Source organism: Hemitrygon akajei, chromosome 26 (genome assembly GCF_048418815.1).
Source record: "Hemitrygon akajei chromosome 26, sHemAka1.3, whole genome shotgun sequence".
In the NCBI taxonomy this organism is placed as follows: domain Eukaryota; kingdom Metazoa; phylum Chordata; class Chondrichthyes; order Myliobatiformes; family Dasyatidae; genus Hemitrygon; species Hemitrygon akajei.
In genome coordinates this window covers 8,931,432-8,958,936 of record NC_133149.1, presented here as the reverse complement: position 1 = coordinate 8,958,936, position 27,505 = coordinate 8,931,432, and positions in this window count along the sequence as shown.

Genomic DNA, 27,505 nt, shown 5'->3' with positions numbered 1-27,505 from the left:
TAGAGAGGGTGCAGAAGAGGTTTACCAAGATGCTGTTTGGAATAAAGGGCATGTACTATAACAAGAGGTTGGACAAACTTGGGTTGATTTCTCTGGTTTATAGACGTTTATAAGATGATGAGAGGCATCGATAGATTAGACAGACACTATCTTTTTCCCAGAGTTGAAATGTCTAATACTAGAAAGCATTTAATGTCAGAGAGGGTAATTTTAAAGGAGATGTGAGGGGCAAGGTTTTACACAGAAAGTGGTGGGTGTCTGAACTTCACTTCCTGGGGTGTTGGTAGAGGCAGAAACATTGGAGACTCTTAAGAGATAGAGCATTAGATAGACACATTAATATGAGGAGAATGGGAGGATATGGATATTGTGTAGGCAGAAGAGATTAGTTTAGTTGGCCATTTGATTACCGGTTTAATTGGTTCAGCACAACACAGTGGGCCGAAGGGCCTGTTCCTGTGCTGTACTGGTCTGTATTGTATGTTCTACAATTAAAGGAGGTAGACTGACACATTGCACAAAGTCTGTGCTTTCCTTGGGCTGCTTCTCTATTATGAGCAATGTATTAAATGTGACAAAACCATTCCATCTGTTACAAGATAAAACAAATGTAACCAAACAGATTAAACATATTGTCCTTGGTCTAATGGAATATCTATACTTGGCACCACTACAAGAACAACAGTAAACACAATAAAATCGGCATCATCACAGATTAGTATCTGATCCCATATTGGTTCGATGTCTTGGGCCCAGCACATAAATGCAACTATGAAGAAAGCATGGAAGCCCCTTTACTTCCTCAGGAGTTTGCTGAGTTTTGGCATGACATCTAAAACTTTGACGAATTTCTATAGATGTGTGGTGGAGAGTATATTGACTGGCTGCATCACAGTCTGGTATGTAAACACCAATGCCCTTGAATGGAAAATCCTCCAGAATTATTGGATATGGCCCAGCCCATTACAGGTAAAACCCTCCCCATCACTGAGCACATTTACATGAAACACTGTAGAAGAAAAGCAGCATCCATCATCAGGGACCACCATCTTTTTGCTGCTACTATTTGGAAGAAAGTACAGGAGCCTCAGGACTCACACCACCAGGTTCAGGAACAGTTATTACCCCTCAACCATCAGGCTCTTGAACCAGAGGGGATAATTACACTCAACTTCACTTGCCCCATCATTGAAAAGTTCCCACACCAAATAGATTCACTTTCAAGGATGCTACTTCTCATGTTCTGGATATTTATTGCTTGTTTATTTATTATCATTATTTCTTCTTTTTCTATTTCCCAGTTAGTTCTCTTCTGCACTCTGGTTGAACACCCTAGTAGGGTGGTCTTTCATTGATTGTGTTATAGTTATTATTCTAAGATTTATTGAATATGCCCACAAGAAAATGAATCTCAGGGTTGTATATGGTGACATATATGTACTTTGACAATAAAATTTACTTGGAACTTTTGAACTTTGATTAGAGCAATTAATTAGATCAATCCCTGTATATAATAGCAGGCCTCCCTCTTCTGACTTCCTTAGAACCTCTGCCCAGCCCCTTCCATCATCTGTGGAAATAAGTATGGTAGGAAGGAGTTCTCAGGGTCACTGGATTTGGAACCTACTAAGGAGAGAGGCCAGCAGACTGCAACCTATTTGCCCAGTAAGTCTATAACAGCATACAAGGAGTTACTGCCAAATGTCAACTCTTCCAAAATAAATAAAAACAAATGCTGAAAACATTCAGCGGGCCAGGCAACATCTGGAGGGAGTGCAGTAGTTAACATTTCAGGACACCCTTTATCAGAACTGGCAAAAAAGAGGAAACAAGTTAGTTGAGGTCACTGAAGGAGGAAGGGGCAGGGTAGATGGAACACAAAGAATTTCTCTGACAGAGTGAGACCAGATCACCTCATGGTAAGGGACAGTTGAGATCAGATGAAGTTTTTTTTAAAATGCATTGCTAATAGCCTAGCTGTGGGATATGCACAGCAAGTCAGAATATGCAAAAAAAAATTAAAAATAAATCAAATTGAGGAAAGGCAGAAATGGCCTTTCAGAACGAAAGAGTGAGTAATTTCAAGTTGGATAATTTGGTATGATACTGGAAGGTTGATATGTATTGAGATGGAAGAGGGGTGCTTGGACAGGAATGTGGATAGGAAAGGTTTAGAGGAATATTTATGTATTTATTTATTGTGATACAGTGCCGTATAAACCCTTCTAGCCCTTTGAACCATGCCACCCAGCAACCCTCGATTTAGTCCTCGCCCATTCATGAGACAATTTACTATGACCAATTAACCTGCCAACTGGTACGTCTTTGAACTGTGGGAGGAGTTCTGAGCACCCGAAGGAAAGGCACGGGGTCATGGGGAGAACGTACAATTGAACCCAGGTCACTGCACTGTAAAACGTTGTGCTAACCACTATGCTACCTTTCCACCCCAAGTGCAGGCAAATAGGACTAGGTTAGAGGGGCATCTGGGTCAGCATGGACAATTTGGGCTGAAGGGCCTGTTTCTGTGAGGCATTTCTCCATAACTCCATATTCCAATTGGGTCTCATTGTAATGGTGCATGAGCCTACAGACCGGGAGATTGGGGTGGGTTGGGACAGGAAATTAATGTGGCGGCCAGCTACAAGCTTAGGGTCACTACTAGAGAGCACAAGCATCATCCAGTGTGCCGAGGAGACCACACTGCGAACACCCAGTGCAGTGTACTTGACTGGAACAAGTGCAAATGAATCACTGTTTCACCTGGGAAGACTGTTTGAGGTTCTGGATGGTGGAAAGCCCATTGTTAGCTAGTAGCCATAAAAAACTAAGAGAATCCACAAGCTCTAATACCAACCTGTCCCCACCGCAGAAATGCCACTTCCAATTGTGCATCACATATATATCTGCAATTTATTTCATATTCAATGCACAGCTCTGTGAGTGTGTAATCCCATGTGTTTTGTACCATGAAAATGTGGCTGAGGGAATTTCTGCTGATAGCCCTGTTTAAATGAAAATAACAAATAAAAGATCAGCTTTATTTGTCATGTATACATCAAAACTGTGACGGTGTATGCTCACAGGACTGAACCCAAGTGCGGAGCAACAGCAGTCATGGTGGCTGCTGGCACTGTCTCAACCCAGGAGCGGCAGATGGCAGGCTCATGATTCGAACCCAGGAGCAGAGGGTGTCAGATTCCCCATGAAGAAACGGAAACAAGAGGTCAGGCATGAGAATACCAACAGAGCCTCAGAGGAACGACTAAGCAACATTGCGAGACAAATCGTTCTCTATAACACCGTAGGACTCCAGTCAAGAGCCAACTAGTGGCCCCTTTAAATAATCACAGTTTGTGGGAAACATGTGCCAGTCACAATTAACTTGACAAGATTAAACAGAAAGCAGGAGGGCTTAACGGCTCTCATTAAGACAACAGGTAGTAAATACAGATGCTTGAGAAACCTAGAAGATCAACGTCCAGTGGTAAGCCGCAGAGGCCCACGGGGCTCATGTCAAAAACCTACAGTGAAATGCATTGTTTACATCAAATTAAATCACCAAGGATTGTGCTGGACAGCTTCTGGTGCCAACCTAGCATGCCACAGCTCACTAACCCTAACTGTATGTCTATGGACCGTAGGAGGAAATTGGAGCATCTGGAGGTAGCCACACAGTCACAGGGAGAAGCTAGACTGGACTGCCAACACAGATGCCTTGTGCAGGAAGGCACAGAGTCGACTGTACTTCCTTAGAAGGTTGGCGTCATTCAATGTCTGCAGTGAGATGCTGATGATGTTCTATAGGTCAGTTGTTGAGAGCGCCCTCTTCTTTGTGGTGGCGTGTTGGGGAGGAAGCATTAAGAAGAAGGACGCCTCACGTCTTAATAAGCTGATAAGGAAGGCGGGCTCTGTCGTGGGCAAAGTACTGGAGAGTTTAACATCGGTAGCTGAGCGAAGGGCGCTGAGTAGGCTACGGTCAATTATGGAAAACCCTGAACATCCTCTACATAGCACCATCCAGAGACAGAGAAGCAGTTTCAGCGACAGGTTACTGTCGATGCAATGCTCCTCAGACAGGATGAAGAGGTCAATACTCCCCAATGCCATTAGGCTTTACAATTCAACTGCCAGGACTTAAGAACTTTTTTTTAAAGCTATTATTAATGCTTTTTGAGTTAGTGATTTAGATGCATATCATATTATTACTGAGTTAAGTATTGTATGTAATGAGTTTTTGCTACAACAAGTGTATGGGACATTGGAAAAAATGTTGAATTTCCCCATGGGGATGAATAAAGTATCTATCTATCTATCTATCTATCTAAACTCCTTACAGAGAACGGCTGAAATTGAACCCAATCTTACAGATGGCGCTGTAATAGCATTTTGCTAACTGCTGTGCTACTGTGCTGTGCACATTGGAATAAATTACCCATCACCTTAGCCTACTCAACAGAACAGATTAGGTGCAGCTACCTGTGAAAGTGAAAAGAGAATCTCTGTATACATTTTCCTTTGCTTCAGGAAAGCAGCCAACATAATCAAAGATCCTGCCCACCCTGGGCGTGTCTTATGAGGAAAGATTGAGTGAGTTATGGCTGTTCTGTTTGGATTGAGGAGGATGAGAGGTGACTTGATAGAGATGTACAAGATGATAAGAGGCATAGTTCAAATGGAGAGCCAGAGATTTTTTTCCCACGAAGGAAATGGCTAATACAGGGGGGCATAATTTTAAGGTGATTAGAGTAATCTGTGGTGGAAATGTCAGAAGTAGGTTTTTTTACATAGAGAGTGGTGGGTGTGTGGAACGTGCTGCCATGGGTGGTGGGTGGCAGGTACATTAGAGACATTTAAGGGACACGTAGATAGGCACATAGATGATAGAAAAATGAAGGGAAATGTGGGAAGATAGGCTTAGATTGATCTTAGAGTAGGTTAAAGGATTGGCACAACGTCATGGGCCAAAGGGCCTGTGCTGTGCTATACTGTTCTATGTTCTATACCCTCATCTCTCCCCTTCCATTGAGCAGAAGTTACAAAAGTTTGAGAAAGGACTCAAGGATTGCTTCTATCCCACTGTTATTGGTTTCTTGAACAGACTTCTTGTATGACGATGAACTTTTTATCTCTCAATCTACCCACAGCCGATGGACTCACTTTCAAGGATTCTTCATCTCATGTTTCCGATATTTATTGCTTATTTATTGATATTATTATTTCTTTTTTTTGCATTTTTGCATTTGCACAGTTTGTTGTCTTCTGCACTGTGGTTGAAAGCTCTAGTTTGGCAGTCATTTTGTTATAGTTACCATTCTATAGACTTGTTGAGTGTGCCCACCAGAAAATGAATCTCAGGGTTGTATATGGTAACATATATGTTGTATATTCTGCATTCTGTCATTGCTTTTCCTTTTGTATTGCCTCAATGTACTTCATTGCAATGATTTAACTAGATGCCATGACAGACAAAGGTTTTCAATGTATCTCAGAATCAGGTTTATCATCACTGACATATGTCATGAAATTTTTTTGTTTTGTGTCAGCAATACAGTGCAAGACATTAAAAATTGGAATAGCTAGGTGGAGCTCATGGAGTGTTAATGAAGCTTTTAGAAATCTGAAGGCGGAGGGGATAAAGCTGTCCTAAAATGATGAGTTTGGGTCTTCAAGCTCTTGTATTTCCTCCCTAATGGTAGTAAAAAGAAGAGTGCATATCCCAGATAGTGAGGATCCATCCTTCAGCATTTCCTACTCACCTGGCTTCATCTATCACCTTCTAGCTATCCTCCTCCCCCCCCCCCCCCCCCCACACCTTTTTATTCTGACATCTTCCCCTTTCCATTCCAGTTCTGAAGAATGGTCTTGGCCTGAAACATCGACAATCCATTCATCTCCATAGATGCTGCCCAACCTGCTGGGTTCCTCCAGCATTTTGTCTGTGTTGCTTTGAATCTTCAGCGCTTGCAGAATCTCTTGTGTTTTTGATTTATTGCACATGATGGATGCTGACTTCTAAAGGCATCACCCTTTGAAGGTAAACACGAGGAAGTCTGCAGCTGCTGGAAATCCAAAGCAACACGCACAAAATGCTGGAGGAACTCAGTAGGTCAGGCAACATCTATGGAGATGAATGGATAGTCCACATTTTGGGTTGAGACCCTTCTTCAGGACTGAGAAGGAAGGGGTAAGATGCCAGAATAAAAAGGTGGGGGAGGGGGAGGAGATTAGCTGGAAGGTGACATCCTTATGAACATGTCCTCAGTGGTAGAGAGGCTATTGCCTCTTAAAGATCTGGCTGGGTTTACAACCCTCTGCAGCATTTTTTTTGATCCTGTGAATTGGTGTCTCCATACCAGATGGTGATACAACCAGTAAGAATGCTGTCCATGGTACATCGACGGAAAGTGGCTGGGTTCTTTGGTGACCTACCAAATCTTCTCAAACACCTATTGAAATATAACTGCTGGCATACCTCCTTTCTAATTGCATCAACATGTTTTTCGCAGGATAGATCTTCAGAGATGTTGCCCACTCAAATTCTTAATGAAGTAGAGCAACAATAATGAACTAATTGCCAATTAGCAGCGAGGGAGAGCTATGGGTTCCCATGCTTCTCCACTCTAGAGTCTGGAATCAAAGCTATTTCCTGGTCCCTTAAACATACGTTATCCATGAAAACGAAAGCTCCACACCTTACCAAGAATTATAACATTGCTTCCAGGAGAATTCTGCATTGGATATATAAAAGATTGCATCTACAATTCAAACTCTAGTCTCAGTTCAAACAATACATCAAACCTTGCAACATTCCAGTATCTTCAAAGGTTACTGCAGACAAACAACTGAAAACTTATAACCCATTTATTATAAGGAAGAAGCAGTCCACACACAGTCTTAGGAGATTCAACGATAGTTCTTTAAAATGAAGCAATGTTTAAAAAAATGATTAGGAAATTTAAGTTTTTTAATCTAAGATTTAAACTGGTTCTGGATTTTGATATTTTGTTTGTAGTGCAGAGGAGGCTAAGAAGAGATTGTCTCTTGTTTCAGCCTGAGAGTGTGTAGGACTCATTGCTTCAAAGGAAGTTCAAGTATTGAACCTGATATAAACTTGGTTTGCCGATTTGTTTGCATGCTCCAAAAGCTGTTGGTATTTTGAATTACACCACCAACTTTTAAAGTACACCAAGCCATCAGCTATCAATAATGGAAAAATGAAATAAAACAGAAAACACTCAGCAGGTCAGGCAGCATCTGTGGAGACAGAAACAGAACCATCATTTCAGAGGAGGCCATCAAACTTTATTGCCAATTGATGTGTAAGCTATAGAGTTATCTAAATGGATACAGGTACAATGTTTGGATCCACTTAATGATGTACCCAGGCAGCACGGTAGAGTAATACCTAGCCCAAGTACTTTAGAGTGCCAGCAATCACCGATCAGTTTGATTCTTGCGCTATCAGGACTTTGTATGTTCTCTGCTTGACTGTGTAGGTTTTCTCCAGGTTCTCTGGTTTCCTCATATATTCCACAGAAGCATGCTTAGGGTTATTGAGTTGTGGTCATGCTATGTTGGTGCCAGAAGTGTGGTGACACAATCCTTGTAATGTGTTGAAGACTGACGCAAAGCAATCATTCCTCCTTCAACAGATTTTGTGAACAGACCATGAACAGTACATTGTTGTTTTTGCTCTACATATTTAATTTAATTTTTAAAAATATATTTATTATTGTAATTTATAGTATTTTTAATGTATTGTATTGCCACAAAGCAACATATTTCAGTGATAATAAACCTGATTCTGATGTGACAATTAAAGCTAATCTTTATAATAAGTAAAGCATGCTCGATCATTTAACTTTATCACTTATGAGATTAGATGATGAGAATTCTGAAACAATGAAGAGGCTGTATAGAAATGAATCAATAGTTGTCGATTTACCATTCAAGCTGCAATCTGTTCTCTTGTATGAACTCACCCAAGTTATTAACTGGTGTGTTTCTAGTTCAGTTAGGATTGAAAGCTAAAATAAGATCACCTGAATTGACATAAGGAAGAAAAGCAGCCTGTGGTGATGTGGGATACAGCAACCAAAGTGATTCATAAAGCAATGTTCTTACTTACATCAGGACATAGAACTGAGGAATAAATCAAAAAATATTTAGTGGGAATAGAGTAAGAAGTGAGAAATGCATATCGGGAACGTGTGCTCTATTGCTGATACACAACAATGTGTTCAGCTTGCAAGCCTCAATATTTAAGCTTCAATATTCAATATTTTGTTTGAAGAGAAAACTTACAAGGATGTTGCTGGGACATGAGGACCTGATTTACAAGGAAAAGTTGAATAGGTTAGGACTTTATTCTCTGAGGCCTAAGCAATATTTTATATAAATATATTATACTTCTGGTCTTTCATTTTCTGTCCTGGCTAATAAAGAGTGGTATTCCCATGCACCCTTCACTTATGTTACCACCTTAAGGAACCTTTTCCTCAGCGCTTCTTGAGGCCTGATCATTGTCTGTGTGGAAGCAATTTACAGGGATTTTGCTGGAACTATTACAACTTGGGGCAGATTTTCAGAGATGAGAGTTCAATTCTGGCATCCTCTATAAGGAGTCTCTGTACATCCTACCTGTGATTTACCCCCTGTCCTCCAGTTTCCTCCCACTGTCCAAAGAGGTACAGGGTGGGTTAATTGGTCATTGTAAATTGTCCTGTGATTAGACTAAATTGTGCTTGCTGAGGCAGTGAGGCTTGAAGGGCCGCAAGGGCCTATGTATCTAAATAAATAAATGAATAAACAAGCAAACAAACAAACAAATAAATAAATAAATAGAGGACGTTCAATAGGTTAGGACTTTACTCTGGAGCATAGGAGAATGAGAGGATAAAGTATATAAAATTCTAAGGTATAGATATGGTAAATTCCTGACATTGGGTGAGACTAAACTGGAACTCAGTTGAGGATGAATGGTGAAATGTTTAAAGGGAACATGAGGGGGATCTTTGTCACTTAGAGGGTGGTGCAAAAGTAGAATGAGCTGTCAGCAGAAGTGGTGGATGCACGTTTGATTTCAATATTTAAAAGAAGTTCGGATAAGTACACGGGTGAGAGGTGAAGGGAGGGCTATGGTCCAGGTGTGGGTCCATGGGACAAGGGAGAATATGGACTAGATGGGCTGAAGGGCCTGTCTCCATGCTCTGGTGCTCTATGACTCTATGGCTCTAAATCTTGGTAAAGTCAATATTGTCCTAGTGAATAGCCAATGCATTAATTCAAAGCGCAACATGATCTCTCTAAGAAGCAGAATGGTGTGAGATGGGAAAATTAAGAAGTGTTCTAGTCAGTCTCTGTAGCTTGTACTTCACTTCCCAATTTGATTCCATTGAAACTTATGGATCCAAACACCATACACAGACACTTCTCTATCAGGCATTTGCTGCTACTGGTCAGGGGATGAGATTTAGATATATGGAAATACAGATACATTGCCATAACACGCCCTTCTGGCCTGATGGATGCACACTGCCCAATTACGTCCATGTGACCAATTAATTTACTAATCTGCAGCTTTTTGGAAAGTGGGAGGATACTGGAGTTCCAGGAGGAAACCCACATGGTCAGGGAGAATGTACAAACTCCTTACAGACAGTGGCAGGAATTGAACATGGGTCAATGGCACTATAATAATGTTACACTAACTGCTACACTACATACCACCCTCACTATGCTACTGTTCTTCACTAGAGATTAATTTATCTCCACATCATATAAAGTTTGTTTATTATCTAACTGTACCTACTGTGTATACAACCAAATGAAATAACTTTCCTCCAGATCACGGTGCATACAGTACTGTGCAAGAGTCTTAGACACATAAGACATTTGCATATTACTGTATTTGTCAATGTGGAGTGGAGGATGAGTTTGTAAATCTGGTGGAATCAAGGGATGCTAGAAATGGCAGGGGTGGAGTAGAGATGGCAGAGAAGGAGTGCCAGGATAGAGGAGTGACATGGGTGCAGACACACCCTGCCCTGAAACATCAGCCAAGGTCATTTGATTCCAAATATTTAGTTTATTGAACATTACAAAATGTCTTTCTGGTGCTTCCCTCTCCCTCCTCTCTCCCTTCCCCTTTTCCCAACCATGATTCCCCTCTCCCTGCCCCCTTCCCACGCTCAGTCCACAATAGAGACCCATATCAGGTTTATAATCACTCACACATCATGAAATTTTTTTTTGTGGCAGAAGTACAGTGTAATACATAAAATTACTCCAATATTGTGCAAAAGTCTTAGGCACCCTAGCTATATATGCTGTGTGTGGTGTGTGTATATATGTATATGTGTATATATATATATATATACACACACACCTAAGACCTTTGTGGAGTACTGTAAAACAGAGTATTGCTATAAATAGTTTAATTAAATATAATTTGACATATATAAATACATAATAACTATAAATATATATTATAAAATATAAAACAGTTATGTTCTATATTGCAGTGACAATAAAGTTCATTTAAACTTGGAGTGCAGCTTGAGACCATTTAATCGATGTTGCCTTTGCTGTTTTTTGTGAAAACATTTGTCATTAGTCTTCATTTTCTGTTTGTAACCTTGTTAGTTTCCCATCTCCCATCGGTAAGTCTACTCTGCATGCCTTTCTGAACTCAATCACAATGATGCAAATAACTTAGCTGTTGCCTGATTAGACATCGGCAGCGGTGTTTGTTTGCAAAGTTGACCTTTTAACTTCAGACTGATTATTGCTTGTGATTTACATTAAGAACTGAAGGCTGGTTCTTGTTTACAGCAAGAAGCTGAGCAAGGAATACTGGTTAGAAGTTTAACTTTGTCACAAGCAGCCCTGACCCTCATGCTGCTGTGCTAGAAAGCTGAGATCAGCAACAAACATGTTGAGCCCTGGAAAGCCAATATCTATCACGTTGACCATTGCTTGTTTATTTATTTATTTTATTTTGTACTTCCACATTGGTTGTTGGGTGCAGTCTTCCATTGATTTGATTATGGTTATTAGATTTACTGAGTGTGCCATAAGAAAACGAATCTCAAGGTTGTGTATATATATATATATATATATTTCCAAGTAACTTTATTATATATATAATAAAGTTACTTGGAAATTTACTTTGAACAAGGAAATTGCTTGGACCTTGGCTTTTCAACATATGTAACAATATGAATAAGGAAGCCAAATCTAAAAATTCCAAATTTCCTGATGCACAAAGCTGTGTAGGATTGGAAGGAGGACATAAAGAAGCTTCAAGGTGACATAAGCAAGCTGAGTGGATTAATAAGTGGCCAAATGGAATTGAAATTAGTTTATTATTGTCACATGTATTGAGGTAGGTTGAAAAGCTTGTCTTGCACACTGTCTTTGCACAGATGAAATCATCGCACAATGCATTGAGGTTAAGTAAAGAGGCACTCCATTGGTCAGGGTCAACCAAGGATTGTCCGCAAGCCAGGGTGGTACGGAAAGCAAGCTGTTGCCTATACAGCAGGCTCATTCACCCTCTTCATGAAGCTGATGAATCCAAAGGAACGACAGAGATCGATACTGTTTGGCATCAGTAGCATCTCAGAAGATGCCAATCAGCATTGAACTCAATGTACTTAGCGACTCCAGCTCTGGATTTTTCCTCAGAGTTTAATCCCGAAGCCTTCCCCATGAATGGGTATAGCTGCAAGGCAGCAAAGGTTTGAGATCAGAGTTTAAATAAAGTTGACAAATAAGTAATCAAACTTTAAGTTGTCTACTAATTCTGAGGATATATTGTGAATGGTGATGAAGTGTATTAATTCTGTTGAGGGGACCAATTCATTTGCAGATGAAATCTCACTAGGAGAGGAGAAAACAACCACTGAAGCACATGGGCATTGTTAACATCATGGAGTTTAGAAGAATGAGGAGGGAGCTCATTGAAACTTATTGAATAGTGAAAGGCATAGAGAGAGTGGGAGCAGAGAGGATGTTTCCAAGAGGAAGGTAATCTAGAACCACAGGAAACAGCCTCAGAATAGAAGGATGTCCCTTTAAAACAGAGATGATGAGGAATTTCTTCAGCCAGAGGGTGCTGAATCTGTGGAATTCATTGCCACGGACAGAGATGGAGGCCAGGTCAGTTTATCTGTGCATACATGTGCTTGTGCACATAACAATGAGCTCAACTTTGACTGTGTCTTATCCACTCAGTCATTGTTTGGCCTTTGGTAGAGACAGCATTGCTGGTACATTTCTGCAGTCTTGAGATGCCTCCTTCAGCTAGTTTCAGAAGCATTCTTGATACTCATTGCCAGATCTGTGGAATTCATTGCCATATACGGCTGTGGAGGTCAAATCATTGGGTATACTTAAAGCAAGGTTGTTAAGTTCTTGATTAATCAAGGGTAACAGGGAGAAGGCAGGAGAATAGAGCTGAGAGGGAAAATAAATGAGGCATGATTGAATGGTGCAGCAGTCGATGAGCCAAATGGCCTAATTCTGTTCTGCTCTATGGTCTTATAACATAAAATCACTTTTGTAAAATGACTTTCCAAGCAACCAGTTTATGGATTTGGTTAAAAAAAACAATATCACTGGAAACTTCTGCAGGCCTGAAGATGTTAAAGTAACTCATTTACCAATCATTTTGGAAGAAAGAGCTTCAAATTGGTAGCTCTCTGGTGAAAAACAGGTTTGGAAATGAGTGAGTAACCCCACAGATGCAGAAAGATATCATCTCTTTCACAGAATACACAATCACGGCTACACAACGCATTTTACTGAGAATCTCTAATACTGTGAAATCATTCTGCCAATATTAAATTGCCTTCTCCTCGGTTTTTCATCACCTCATCACATTATCCCATGTACCTAATAAAGTGGCCACTGAATGTATGTTCGAGGTCTTCTGTTACATAGAAACATAGAAAACCTACAGCACAATACAGGCCCTTTGTGTTGCTATAACCTATCAAGGTTCAACGTATTGTGCGTTCAGAATGCTCTTCTGCACACCACCGATGTAACGTGTGGTTATTTAAGTTACTGTCGCCTTCCTTTCATCTTGAACTAGTTTCTCCTCTGACCTCTCTCATTAACAAGGCATTTTTTCCCACAGAACTGCCGCTCACAGGCAGTTTTTGGTTCTTCACACCATTCTCTGTAAACTCCAGAAGCTGTTGTGAGTGAAAATCCCAGGAGATTAGTAGTTTTGAGTTACTCAGACCACCCCAGTCTGGCATCAACATTCTATGATCAAAGTCACTGAAATCATATTTCTTCCCCTTTCTAATGTTTGGTCTGAACAACAACTGAACCTCTTGACCATGTCTGCATGCTTTTATGCATTGAGTTGCTGTCACATGATTGGCTGATTAGATATCTGCAGGTGCACAGGTGTCCCTAATAAAGTGGCTACTGAACGTACATTCAGTGTGGCTTAGACTCACTGTAAAGTTCAACTAAAGGAACGTTGAGGATGAAGCTTCTCAAAGGAACGTTGAATGGTTAAAGGGGTCTTCCTCAGGAATACATGAACAGAATGGAGTTTGACAGAATAAAGTTTCAGGTGATTCAATGCCATTAAGTTAAAACTAGGCTGCCTCGTTTAGGCAGATGAAAGTATTCCATCACACCTTCGACTTGTGCCTATATGGTGGAAGTATCTCTGGAGATGGTAAAAAAGGAGTAGCACGATTGATTCTATTCTCACCACCCAAGCACCTACTTACCTGCTCACCTGGCTTCACCTATCACATTCTAGCTTGGATTCCTTTCCCTCCATTCAACTTATTTTTCTGGCTTCTTCCACCTTCCTTTCCAGTCCTGGGTAAGATTCTTATCCTGAAACATCGACTCTTTATTCTTTTCTATTGATGCTTCCTGACCTGCTGAAATCCTCCAGCATTTTGTCTGTGTTATGCTGGGCTTCCAGTATGTGCAGAATTTCTTGTGTTTATGTTGCTTTTCCATTTCATAAAAGCAGGATTAGCCCATCGAGTCCTCTCCACTATTTTGTAATGGCTAATTTATTTTCCCTCTTAACCCCATTCTCTCGCCTTCTCCGCTTAACTTTAAACTAGAATTTAAACTAGACTTTAAACTAGAATGGTTGGGGGGTGGGAATCAATTTGAAGAGACTAGGGGAGAGGAGGTTAGTTCACAAATAGAAAAAGCTTGTAGACAGTGTGTGAGGGGGGATAGGCAGGTGATAGAGAAGGGGAGCGCTCAGACCAAAGATGTAGGGGAGAAGGAAGAAAAAGATAATAAAGTTGCTTGCACCATTAGGGATAAACAGCGAGTAAGATGTGGAGAATTTCTTAAATGCATTTTTTGATGCTAGAAGCATTGTAAGAAAGATTGATGAGCTTAGAGCATGGATTGATACCTGGAAACATGATGTTGTAGCTATTAGTGAAACATGGTTGCAGGAGGGGTATGATTGGCAACTAAATATTCCTGGATTTTGTTGCTTCAGGTATGATAGAATCGGAGGGACAAGAGGGGGAGGTGTTGCATTGCTTGTCAGAGAAAATATTACTGCGGTGCTTTGGCAGGATAGATTAGAGGGCTCATCTAGGGAGGCAATTTGGGTGGAATTGAGGAATGGGAAAGGTGTAGTTACACTTATAGGGGTATATTATAGACCACCTAATGGGGAGCGAAAATTGGAGGAGCAAACTTGTAAGGAGATAGCAGATATTAGTAGTAAGCATAAGGTTGTGATTGTGGGAGATTTTAATTTTCCACACATAGACTGGGAAGCCCATTCTGTAAAAGGGCTGGATGGTTTAGAGTTTGTAAAATGTGTGCAGGATAGTTTTTTGCGGCAATACATAGAGTTACCAACTAGAGAAGGAACAGTGTTGGATCTCCTGTTAGGGAATGAGATAGGTCAGGTGACGGAGGTATGTGTCAGGGAGCACTTCGGGTCCAGTGATCACAATCCCATTAGTTTCAATATAATTATGGAGAAGGATAGGACTGGTCCCAGGGTCAAGATTTTTGATTGGAGAAAGGCTAACTTTGAGGAGATGCGAACAGATATAGAAGAAGTGGATTGGGACAATTTGTTTTATGGGAAGGATGTAATAGAGAAATGGAGGTCATTTAAAGGTGAAATTTTGAGGGTACAGAATCTTTATGTTCCTGTTAGGTTGAAAGGAAAGGTTAATAGTTTGAGAGAGCCATGGTTTTCAAGGGATATTGGAAACTTGGTTTGGAAAAAGAGAGAGATCTACAATAAATATAGGCACCATGGAGTAAATGAGGTGCTTGAGGAATATAAAGAATGTAAAAAGAATCTTAAGAAAGAAATTAGAAAAGCTAAAAGAAGATATGAGGTTGCTTTGGCAAGTAAGGTGAAAATAAATCCAAAGGGTTTCTGAAGTTATATTAATAGCAAAAGGATAGTGAGGGATAAAATTGTTCACTTAGAGAATCAGAGTGGACAGCTATGTGTGGAGCCGAAAGAGATGGGGGAGATTTTGAACAATTTCTTTTCACCGGTATTCACTGAGGAGAAGGATATTGAATTGTGTAAGGTAAGGGTAACAAGTAGGGTAGTTATGGAAACTATGACGATTAAAGAAGAGGAAGTACTAGCGCTTTTAAAGAATATAAAAGTGAATAAGTCTCCAGGTCCTGACAGGATATTCCCTAGGACCTTGAGGGAAGTTGGTGTAGAAATAGCAGGGGCTCTGACAGAAATATTTCAGATGGCATTAGAAACGGGAATGGTGCCGGAGGATTGGCGTATTGCTCATGTGGTTCCATTGTTTAAAAAGGGCTCTGAGAGTAAACCTAGCAATTATCGGCCTATAAGTTTGACATCAGTGGTGAGTAAATTAATGGAAAGTATTCTTAGAGATGGTATATATAATTATCTGGATAGACAGGGTCTGACGAGGAGCAGTCAACATCAATTTGTGCGTGGAAGGTCATGTTTGACAAATCTTATAGAATTTTTTGAAGAGGTTATGAGGAAAGTTGACGAAGGTAAAGCAGTAGATGTTGTCAATATGGACTTCAGTAAGGCCTTTGGCAAGGTTCCGCATGGAAGGTTAGTTAGGAAGGTTCAATCGTTAGGTATTAATATTGAAGTAGTAAAATGGATTCAACAGTGGCTAGATGAGAGATGCCAGAGAGTAGTGGTGGATAACTGTTTGTCAGGTTGGAGGCCGGTGACTAGTGGTGTGCCTCAGGGATCTGTATTGGGTCCAATGTTGTTTGTCATATACATTGATGATCTGGATGATGGGGTGGTAAATTGGATTAGTAAGTATGCAGATGATACTAAAGTAGGAGGCGTTGTGGATAATGAAGTAGGTTTTCAAAGCTTGCAGAGAGATTTAGGCCAGTTAGAAGAGTGGGCTGAACGATGGCAGATGGAATTTAGTGCTGATAAGTGTGAGGTGTTACATTTTGGTAGGAATAATCCAAATAGGACATACATGGTAAATGGTAGGGCATTAAAAAATGCAGTAGAACAGAGTGATCTAGGAATAATGGTGCATAGTTCCCTGAAGGTGGAATGTCATGTGCATAGGGTGGTGAAGAAAGCTTTTGGTATGCTGGCCTTTATAAATCAGAGCATTGAGTACTGGAGTTGGGATGTAATGTTAAAATTGTACAAGGCATTGGTAAGGCCAAATTTGGAGTATTGTGTACAGTTCTGGTCACCGAATTATAGGAAAGATGTCAACAAAATAGAGAGAGTACAGAGGAGATTTATTAGAATGTTACCTGGGTTTCAGCACCTAAGTTACAGGGAAAGGTTGAACAAGTTAGGTCTTTATTCTTCGGAGTATAGAAGGTTGAGGGGGGACTTGATAGAGGTATTTAGAATTATGAGGGGGATGGATAGAGTTGCCATGGATAGGCTTTTTCCATTGAGAGTAGGGGAGCTTCAAAAAAGGGGACATGAGTTGAGAGTTAAGGGGCAGAAGTTTAGGGGTAACACGAGGGGAACTTCTTTACTCAGAAAGTGGTAGCTGTGTGGAATGAGCTTCCAGTAGAAGTGGTAAAGGCAGGTTCAATTTTGTCATTAAAAAAAAAATTGGATGGGTATATGGACAGGAAAGGAATGGAGGGTTATTGGCTGAGTGCAGGTAGGTGGGACTAGGTGAGAGTAAGCGTTTGCCACGGACTAGAAGGGCCGAGATGGCCTGTTTCCGTGCTGTAATTGTTATATGGTTATATGTTTAACCTTTGACACCTTTATGAATCACAAACCTAGCAACCAAATAAGAAGAGAGCATGGCCCCATTCAGTTTCAATGGAACAAAGAAATCAAACAGTAAAGCTGAAAGTGCAATCATTTTCAGAGTTATTCCTTTCACTTTCAGAGATAGGCCATGCTATTTTCTTGTTGCTGCCATTGGGAAGGAGGTACAAAAGCCTTAGGTTTCACATCACCAGATTAGAACATAGAACATTGAACATAGAAATCTACAGCACATTACAGGCCCTTCGGCCCACAGTGTTCTGCTGACCACATGACCTACTCGAGAAATTGCCTATAATTTCCCTACCACTTAGCCCTCTATTTTTCTAAGCTCCAGGTACCTATCTAAGAGTCTCTTAAAAGATCCTATTGTATCCGCCTCTACCACATTCGCTGGCAGTGCATTCCATGCACTCACCACTCTCTGTGTGGAAAAACTTACCTCTGACCTCTCTCTTGTACATATTTCCAAGCACCTTAGAACTATGCCCCCTCATGTTAGCCATTTCAGCCTTGGGAAAAAGCCTCTGACTATTCACACAATCAATGCCTCTCATCATCTTATACACCTCTATCAGGTCACCTCTCATCCTCCGTTGGTCCAAGGAGAAAAGGCCAAGTTCACTCAACCTATTCTCACAAGGCACACCCTCCAATCCAGGCAACATCCTTGTAAATCTCCTCTGCACCCTTTCTATGGTTTCCACATCCTTCCTGTAGTGAGGTGTCCAGAACTGAACACAGTACTCCAAGTGGGGTCTGACCAAGGTCTTATACAGCTGTAACATTACCTCACAGCTCTGGAACTCAGTCCCATGGTTGATGAATGCCAACACACCATTTGCCTTCTTAACAGTACCAGCAACAGCTTTGAGTGTCCTTTGGACATGGACCCCAAGATCTCGCTGATCGTCGACAATGTCAAGAGTCTTACCATTAATACTATATTCTGTCTTCAAATTTGACCAACCAAAATGAACCACTTCACACTTATTTGGGTTGAAGTCCATTTGTCACTTCTCAGCCCAGTTCTGCATTCTATCGATGTCCCACTGTAACCTCTGACAACCTTCCAGATGAGCCACAGCACCCCCCAATTTTTGTGTCATCAGCAAACTTACTAACCCACCCTTCCACTTCCTCATCCAAGCCAATTCTGGATCCACAAAGCAAGGTCTCCTTGGATCCCATGCCACATTACTTTCTGAATGAGCCTGGTATGGGAAACCTTATCAAATGCCTTACTGAAATCCATATACACTACATCCAATGCTCTACCTTCATCAATGTGGTTTGTTACATCCTCAAAGAATTCAATCAGGTTTGTAAGGCATGACCTGCCCTTGACAAAGCCATGCTGACTATCCCTATCAGATTATGTCTCTCCAAATGTTCATAAATCCTGCCTCTCAGGATCTTCTCCATCAACTTACCAACCACTGAAGTCAGACTTCCTGAGTTATAATTTCCTGAGTTATCTCTATTTCCTTTCTTGAACAAGGGAACAACATTTGTAACCCTCCAATCCTCCAGTACTTCTTCCGTCTCTATTGATAATACAAAGATCATCGCCAGAGGCTCAGCAATCTCTTCACTCACTTCCCATCTTGTCCGGTCCCAGTGACTTATCTAACTTAATATCTTTCAAAAGCTCCAGCACATCCTCTTTCTTAATGTCTATACACTTAAGCATTTCAGTCCATTGTAAGTCATTCCCACAATTGCCAAGGGCCTTTTTACTGGTGAATACTAAAGTAAAGTATTCATTAAGTACCTCCGCTACCTCCTCTGGTTCCACGCACAATTTTCCTCTCTCACTCCTGATTGATCCTATTCTTACACAGCTCATCCTCTTGCTCTTCACATACTTGTAGAATGCCTTGGGGTTTTCCTTCATCCTGCTTGCCTTTTTCATGGTCCCTTTTAGCTCTCCTAATTTCATTCTTGAACTCCTTTCTGGCACCCTTGTAATTTTCTAGAGGTCTAACAGTACCTAGTTTCCTGAACCTTTCGTAAGCTTTTCTTTTGTTCTTAACTAGATTTTCCACATCCTTTGTCCACCATGATTCTTTTACCCTACCATCCTTTCCCTGCCTCAATGGAACACACCTATGCAGAATGCCATGCAAATGTTCCCTGGACATCTGCAACATTTCAGCCGTGCATTTCCCTGAGAACATCTGCTCCCAGTTTATGTTCCCAAGTTCCTGCCTAATAACATCATATTTCCCCATACCTTAATTAAATGTTTTCCCATACCTTAATTAAATGTTTTCCCAATTTTTCTGCTCCTATCCCTCTCCAACACTATGGTAAAGGAGATAGAATTATGATCACTATTTCCATAATGCTCTCCCACTGAGAGATCTGACACCTGACCAGGTTTACTTCCCAATACCAGATCAAGTACAGCCTCTCCTCTGGTTGGCTTATCGACATATTGTGAAAGGAAACCTTCCTGAACACACCTAACAAGCTCCACCCCATCTAAACCCCTTGCTCTAAGGTGATGCCAGTCAATATTAGGAAGGGTAAAATTACCCATCACAACAACCCTATTATTGCACCGTTCCAGAATCTGCCTCCCAATCTGCTCCTCGATGTCTCTGTTATTATTGCAGGGTCTCCAAAAAACACCCAATAGAGTTATTGCCCTCTTCATGTTTCTGACCTCCACCCACACTGACTCAGTAGATAATCCCTCCATGACTTCCTCCTTTTCTGCAGCCGTGATACTATCCCTGATTAGCAGTGCCATGCCCCCACCTCCTTTGCCTCCCTCCCTGTCCGTTTTGAAACATCTAAAGCCTGGCACATTCCTGCCCCTGAGACATCTAAGTCTCTGTAACAGTCACAACATCATAGTTCCACGTATTGATCCACGCTCAAAGTTCAACCCCTTGCTTATGATACTCCTTGCATTAAAATAGACACATCTCAAACTATCTGGCTGAGTGCTTCTTTGCTCTATCATCTGCTAATCCTTCCTCATAAACTCCCTACAAGCTGTCTTTCCTTGTGCGCCAAGCATCCCATCCTCTGCTTCTTCACTTCGGTTCCCACCCCCATGCAAATCCAGTTTAATCCCTCTCCAATTGCATTAGCAAACCTCCCTCTCAGGATATTAGTTCCCCTCCAGTTCAGGTGCAACCCGTCCCATGTGTACAGGTCACCCCTTCCCCAGAAAAGATTCCAATGATCCAAGAAATTGAAACCTTGCCCTCTGCACCATCTCCTCAGCCACTCATTCACCTGTGCTACCTTTCTGTTCTGACCTTCACTAGCTCGTGGCACTGAGAGTAATCGAGAGATTACCACCTTGGAGGTCCTGCTCTTCAGCCTCCTTCCTAACTTGCCAAACTCACTGCGCCGGACCTCTACCCCTCTCCTGCCTATGTCATCGGTACCAACATGTGACATGACCTGCGGATGCTCGCCCTCCACTTCAAGAATATTCTGCAACCGCTCAGAGACCTCCTGGACCCTAGCACCTGGGAGGCAATGCACTATCCTGCTGTCTCTTTTGCTGGCACAGAATCTCCTATCTGTCCCCCTAACTATTGAGTCCCCTATGGCTATTGCTCCACCTGACTTCACCCTTCCCTTCCAAGGCTCAGAGCTGACCACAGTGCTATTGGTCTGGCTGCTGCTGTCTTGCCAAGATAGATCATCCTCCTCAGCAGTATCCAAAGGGTATAGCTGTTGCTGAGGGGAATGGCCACAGGGCACTATCTTCTTTCTCCCTTTACCACTCTCAGTGTTCACCCATCTACTCCCTGAATTCTGCACTCTGGATGCAACCACCTGTTCAAAAGTTGTATCTATCAATTGCTCTGCCCCCTGGATGATCCTAAATTCATCCAACTCCAGTTCCAGCTCCTTAATGAGGTCTTTCAGGAGCTGGAGTTGGCTGCACTTCCCACAGGTATAGTCATCAGAGAGACCATCAGATTCTATGAATTCCCACATCCTACCGGAGAAGCATTTCACTGCCATATCTGCCATCCTGCCTGCACTGTACAATAGACAACCAAGACCAAATCTTCTAACCTGTTTCTTTGGCCTCAGAGTTTTCTTGTCGAAGTCTCTTGAGTCAAAGCCTGATGCTCCTACCATTGAGGAACAGTTATTACCTTTCAACCGTCAAGCTCCTGATCCAGCATGGGTAACTTCACTCACCTCAATATTGCACTGATTCCACAATATAAGGGTTCTACAACTGATATTCTCAATATTTATTCATTCATTCATTCATTCATTCATTATTTTTATTATTAGTATTATTGTATTTGTATAGTTTGCTTCCTTTTGTACATTGGCCATTTGTCTGTCTTTGATTCTGTGTCATTTTTCATTGATTCTATTGTGTTTCTTGGTATTTACTGTGAATGCCCACAAGAAAATAAATCTCAGGGTAGTATATAGTGACTTATTCTGTATGTACTTTGATAATAAGTTTATTTTGAACATTGAATTTTCAGCAGACAAGATAATCTCTGTGGAGAGAGAGATACGTGCACACCTATCATTAACAATTCAAGTTGGAGATACAAGTGAAAGCAAATGCTGGAGTCTGGAGTGAAAAACAATCTCTTGGAGGAGCTCGGTGGGCTAAGATGAAAATAATTGTCAACATTTTCGGTTGAAAGCCTGCTTATTTCAGGCTGAAGATTTTTTTTACTTGTACAAACTTGCAGGAAGTGGGAGAGGAGAAAGGAATGAATGGGAAGGAACTGGGTAGGGAGATGCAAAGGATTTTATCAGTTTTCTCCCTGAATTGTTGAGTGAAGTGAAATATTCTGTTTTTACTCCAGATTGCAGAAGTTTGATCTTGCACTGATTCTGGCTGGTTGCTGGGCATGGACTTGAATAGCTTCCTGCATGATACGGTTGACTCCAGAAGGTAACAGCACATTGGCACAGTGGAGCTGTGAGTAGAGTTGCTGGCTTACATCTCTAGAGACCTTAGCTTGATCCCAACCTTTGATGCTGTTTGTGTAGAGTTTGCATGTTGCTTTGTGATTACAATGGATTCCCTTGGGTGCTGTGGTTTCCATCCACAGCCCAAAGGCGTGCTGGCTGCTGTATATTGTCTGTGGGTGTCAGGTTCTAGCCGACTGGTAGAACCTGAGAGGAACTGATGGACACGTGAGGAGAACAGATGGCTGTTGTCTGTAAGGAGTTTGTGCATTCTCCCCGTGAATGTGTGGGTTTCCTCCGGTTGCTCCAGTTTCCTCCCACGGTCCAAAGACATACCGGCTGGTAGGTTAATTGGTCATTGTAAATTGTCCTGTGATTAGGCTAGGGTTAAATCAGGGTATTGCTGGGCGAACAGGGAACAGGGAACAGAGAAGGCCCTGTTCCACACTAACTAAAATAAATAAACAGACAAACAAACACACAAATAAATAAATAAATACGATTAGAGCAAAAATGATTAGTACAATGGGACTGCTGTAGGAGCTGGCATGGACTTGATGGGCAAATGACTTCTGTGTCACAAGGAGATAATGTAACATTTTTGGCACAGTGCAAGCTCCTCTGAGCGGACAGAGATGATGACCCGGGCTTTAAAACTTGTGATTCTATTAACCTGCTCCTTTTGGCAGTTGTGTCTCGAGATGCTCCTGTCTGCTGTACCCAACCACCCCCACCTCCCCCCCCCCCCCCCCCGGCCAGGAAACTCACCTTTGTCAAGAGCAGGTCTTGCCTTACGAACCTGATTGAATTCTTGGAGGATGTAACAAAACACATTGATGAAGGTAGAGCAGTGGATGTAGTGTATATGGATATCAGTTTGTAAGCTGTGGGCCTGCTATGTTGGCTGGAAGCATGACAACACCTGCAGACTGCCCCCAGCACATCCTTGGACTGTTGATCAATGATGCAGAAAAATGCATTTCACCTTTGTGTTCCGATGTCACGATGTACATGTGACAAATAAAGCTCATCTTTAATCTTTAATTTTTCTCAGATTCATCCAAATGTCCTCTTAAACATCTGAAGTGGGGATAGGGTTCACACTGAAGGAATGGAGTGCCTTCTATAGAAACACAGTGGTGAGTATCTGAACTGGTTGCATCACTGCCTGGTATGAAAACACTGATACCCAGCAATGGAAAAATCTACAGAAAGTAATGGATACAGCCCAGACAATCATAGTCAAAGTCAAAGACTACTAGACAGGTATATGGAGGAACTTAAGGTGGAGGGTTATATGGGAGACAGGGTTTAAGGGTTGGCACAACATTGTTGGCTGAATGGCCTGTACTGTGCTGTATTGTTCTTTGTTCCCCACCATTGAGTAATTTACATGGAGTTGTGCCACAAGAAAGCAGCATCCATCATCAAAGACCCCCACCATCCAGGCCAATTCCTTCTTGCTAATATAATCATGCAGGAGGTGCAGAGGCCATAAGTCCCACACAAAAAGGTTCAGGAACTGTTATTACTTTACAACCATCAGGCTCCTGAGCCAGTGTGGATAATTTCAGTCACCTCAACATCTGAACTGATTCTATGGCCCATAGACTCACTTTCAAGGATGTTTTACAATTCATGTTCTCAGTTTTATACTTTTATTTGCACTGTTTGTCTTCTTTTGCACATTCGTTGTTTGTCAGTCTTTGTTTCTATACACACACACACACACACACACACACACACACACACACACACACACACACACACACACACACACACACACACACACACACACACACACACACACACACACACACACACACACACACACACACACAGTGTTTTTTGTGGATTCTATTGTATTTCTTTCATTTCCCTATTTCATCTTCAAAAAGATGAATCTCAAGTTAGTACAAGATGACATTAATGTACTTTCATAATAAATTTACTTTGAACTTTTTAGCATCAGGGCTGCCAAGTGTTCATTCAATGATTACTTCCCTCCCAATGTTTTGCAAATAAATGAACTGATGCTTGGGAGAGGAGGAATTTGGGAGGGGTTGAAACTTGAGAATCAAAGCTGGACTTTGTATTACGTTGGGTTTTTACAAGGAAGCAGGTCGAGATCTATGAGATTTTGTCTTTATCATGTTTTTAACTTTGTCTTCAATGGAAGGTTTCACATGGATGTGACAAAGTAAGGGAGAGAGCAAAACGGAATGTTATTGAGACTGGAGGGCTTGAGTTATAAGGAGAAACTCGATATACTGAGACTGTTTTCCTTGGAGTGAAGGAGGCTGACAGAGATTTATAAAACCACAAGGGCATGGATAAGCTGAATGGTCACAGTCTTTTCCTCCAGGTAGGGGAGTCTAAAACTAGAAGATATGGATGTGCAGAAGATGTTTCCAATAGTAGGAAAGTCCAGAACCAAAGGGCACAGCCTCAGAATAGAAAGACATCCCTTGAGAAGGGAGATGAGGAGGAATTTCTTCAGCAAGAGGGTGGTGAATCTGTGGAATTCATTGCCATACATAGCTGTGGAGGCCAAGTCATTGGGTTTAAAGTGAGAGGAAACACCTGAGAGGCAAGATTTTCTACACTGAGAGTGGTGGGTATATAGAATGAGTTGCTAAGGGAACTGGTAAAGGCAGATACAATAAGAACATTTAAAAGATATTTGAACAGGTACATGGACAGGAAACGTTTAGAGCAGAGGTTCCCAACCTTTTTTATGCTGTGGACAATAACATTAAACAACGGGTCTGTGGACCCTGGTAGTGAACCCCTGGTTTAGAGGGACCTGGGCAAAATGCAGACAACTGTGGTTAGCTTATGAAGATGTCTTGGTCAGCAACATGAGCCAAAGGGCTTGCTTCCACAGTGTTTAACTCAATAATTTATGACTTGTAAGGAATTACAGCTTGTGTTACAGAAATATTCACTCAGAGGAATATTGTACCTCTTTCTAATTTTTGATTTAACACATTTGGAAGCCTTTGTTACATGTAGCACTGACATTGTGCATTGTCCCTTGAGAGTTGTTGCCTAAAACAGATGAATATGGGCTTCCTGATGAAGGCTCTCAGCCCAAAACGTCGACTGTTTATTCGTCTCCATCGATGCTGCCTGACTTGCTGAGTTCCTCTAGTGTTTTGTGTGTGTTGCTCTGGATTTCCAGCACCTGCACAATCTCTTGTGTTTATGAATGCCAGCTTTTCATCCATCATGTCAAAACCTAATAGTCATTCACAATCTGTTGTTAGAACACTTGCTTACAGTTGCTATAAATGGTTTTTGGTTAAACAAGTTTTCAATAAAAAGTAAATGAAAGTCAAAAGCTGCAGGTTCTGAAAATTAAAAAAAAGTAAGTACTGGAAACACTCAGAAGGTCAGTCAGCATCTGTGGAGAGAAAAAAAAAACTTTAAATGTTTCAGGTTGAAGATTGTTTGGAGAACAATGGGAAGCAGTTTGATGTAGAAGAGATGGGATGATCTGACAGACAGACATACTTTATTGCTCCTGAGGTGAAACTGGGTTTTGTTACAGCCGCATCAACCAAGAATAGTGAAGAAATATAGCAATATAAAACCATAAATAATTAAATAATAATAAGTTAATCATGCCAAGTGGAAATAAGTCCAGAACCAGCCTATTGGCTTAGGGTGTCTGACACTCTGAGAGAGGAGTTGTAAAGTTTGATGGCCACAGCTAGGAATGACTTCCTATGACGCTCAGTGTTACATCTCGGTGGAATGAGTCTCTGGCTGAACGTACTCCTGTGCCTAACCAATACATTATGGAGTGGATGGGAGACATTGTCCAAGATGGCATGCAATTTGGACAGCATCCTCTTTTCAGACACCACCATCAGAGAGTCCAGTTCCACCCCCACAACATCACTGGCCTTACGAATAAGTTTGTTGATTCTGTTGGTGTCTGCTACCCTCAGCCTGCTGCCCCAGCACACAACAGCACACATGATAGCACTGGCCACCACAGACTCGTAGAACATCCTCAGCATCTTCCGGCAGATGTTAAAGGACCTTAGTCTCCTCAGGAAATAGAGATGGCTCTGACCCTTCTTGTAGACAGCCTCAGTGTTCTTTGACCAGTCCAGTTTATTGTCAATTCGTATCCCCAAGTATTTGTAATCCTCCACCATGTCCACACTGACCCCTTGGATGGAAACAGGGGTCACCGGTGCCTTAGCCCTCCTCAGGTCCACCACTAGCTCCTTAGTCTTTATCACATTAAGCTGCAGATGATTCTGAAGTCCGAGGTGTAGATGGTGAAGAGAAAGCTGTGTACAGGGAGACCACCCACCATATGGAATAATATTGTATTGTAACTTGGAAAGGAGCTTAATGACCCACGGTCAATGATTCAGAGGAGATTCTTTCCTTCAGCCGTCAGAATTCTGAATGTCCCGTGAACCCATGAACATTGCCTCGCTTTTCTGTTTTGGTTTGCATTATTCATTTTGCAATTTGTACCAATTTTATTTCTTTGCAATGTGATTGGTTGCCCATCGTGTCTGATGATGACCGTTAGATTTGTGCAGTACTGTTACGTGTTTGCAGTTGGCTGCTGAGTCACAAGTTGTGAGTGACATAGATATCCATGGTAAAGACATGAAAACTCTGCTGGGTCCGGAACTGGAGCCCCTGCTATTGCTTTACTTCTTTGTCGGACAGCAATTGGTGCTGCTCGGCGTCTCTCTACAGTTTGTTGTGAATGCCTCACCAGCCAGTGTTTGCCAGCCGTTCCGGTCTTGTAAACTCTGCTCCAGCCATTTTGGTACAAACCCAGCACGTGCAATGTTATTTTTCACACAGTCTTTGAACTTCTTACAGGGCCTGCCTCAATTCATCTTCCCTAGCGAAAGCTCACCATAGAGTAGCTGCTTGGGGATTTGGGAATCCTTCATGCGAATGACAGGTCCTGTCCAATGAAGCTTTGCAACATTCTACAGCCAGAAAACAAAACTTCACATCATATTAGGGACTGATAATAAACTGATTTCCAATTTTATCGAACAGAGAATGGAACAGCACAGGAAGAGGTTCTTCAGCCCATGAAATTGGGCTGAACTAATTAAGCTAATATTGCCTAATTATACTCTCTTCCTGCACATGGTCTGTATCCCTACATTCCTTACATATTCATATGCCAATTGCTACAAGGATTTACTCCTTAGTAATAATGATCAGAGAGTTTCAGAGAAAATGTGTACAAGCAATCTACAAGTACCTTTATTGTCTCAATGGAAGAGCACGTGAATTTACACAACTAAGAACCTGTGTGACACCTACTAATTTGTCCTG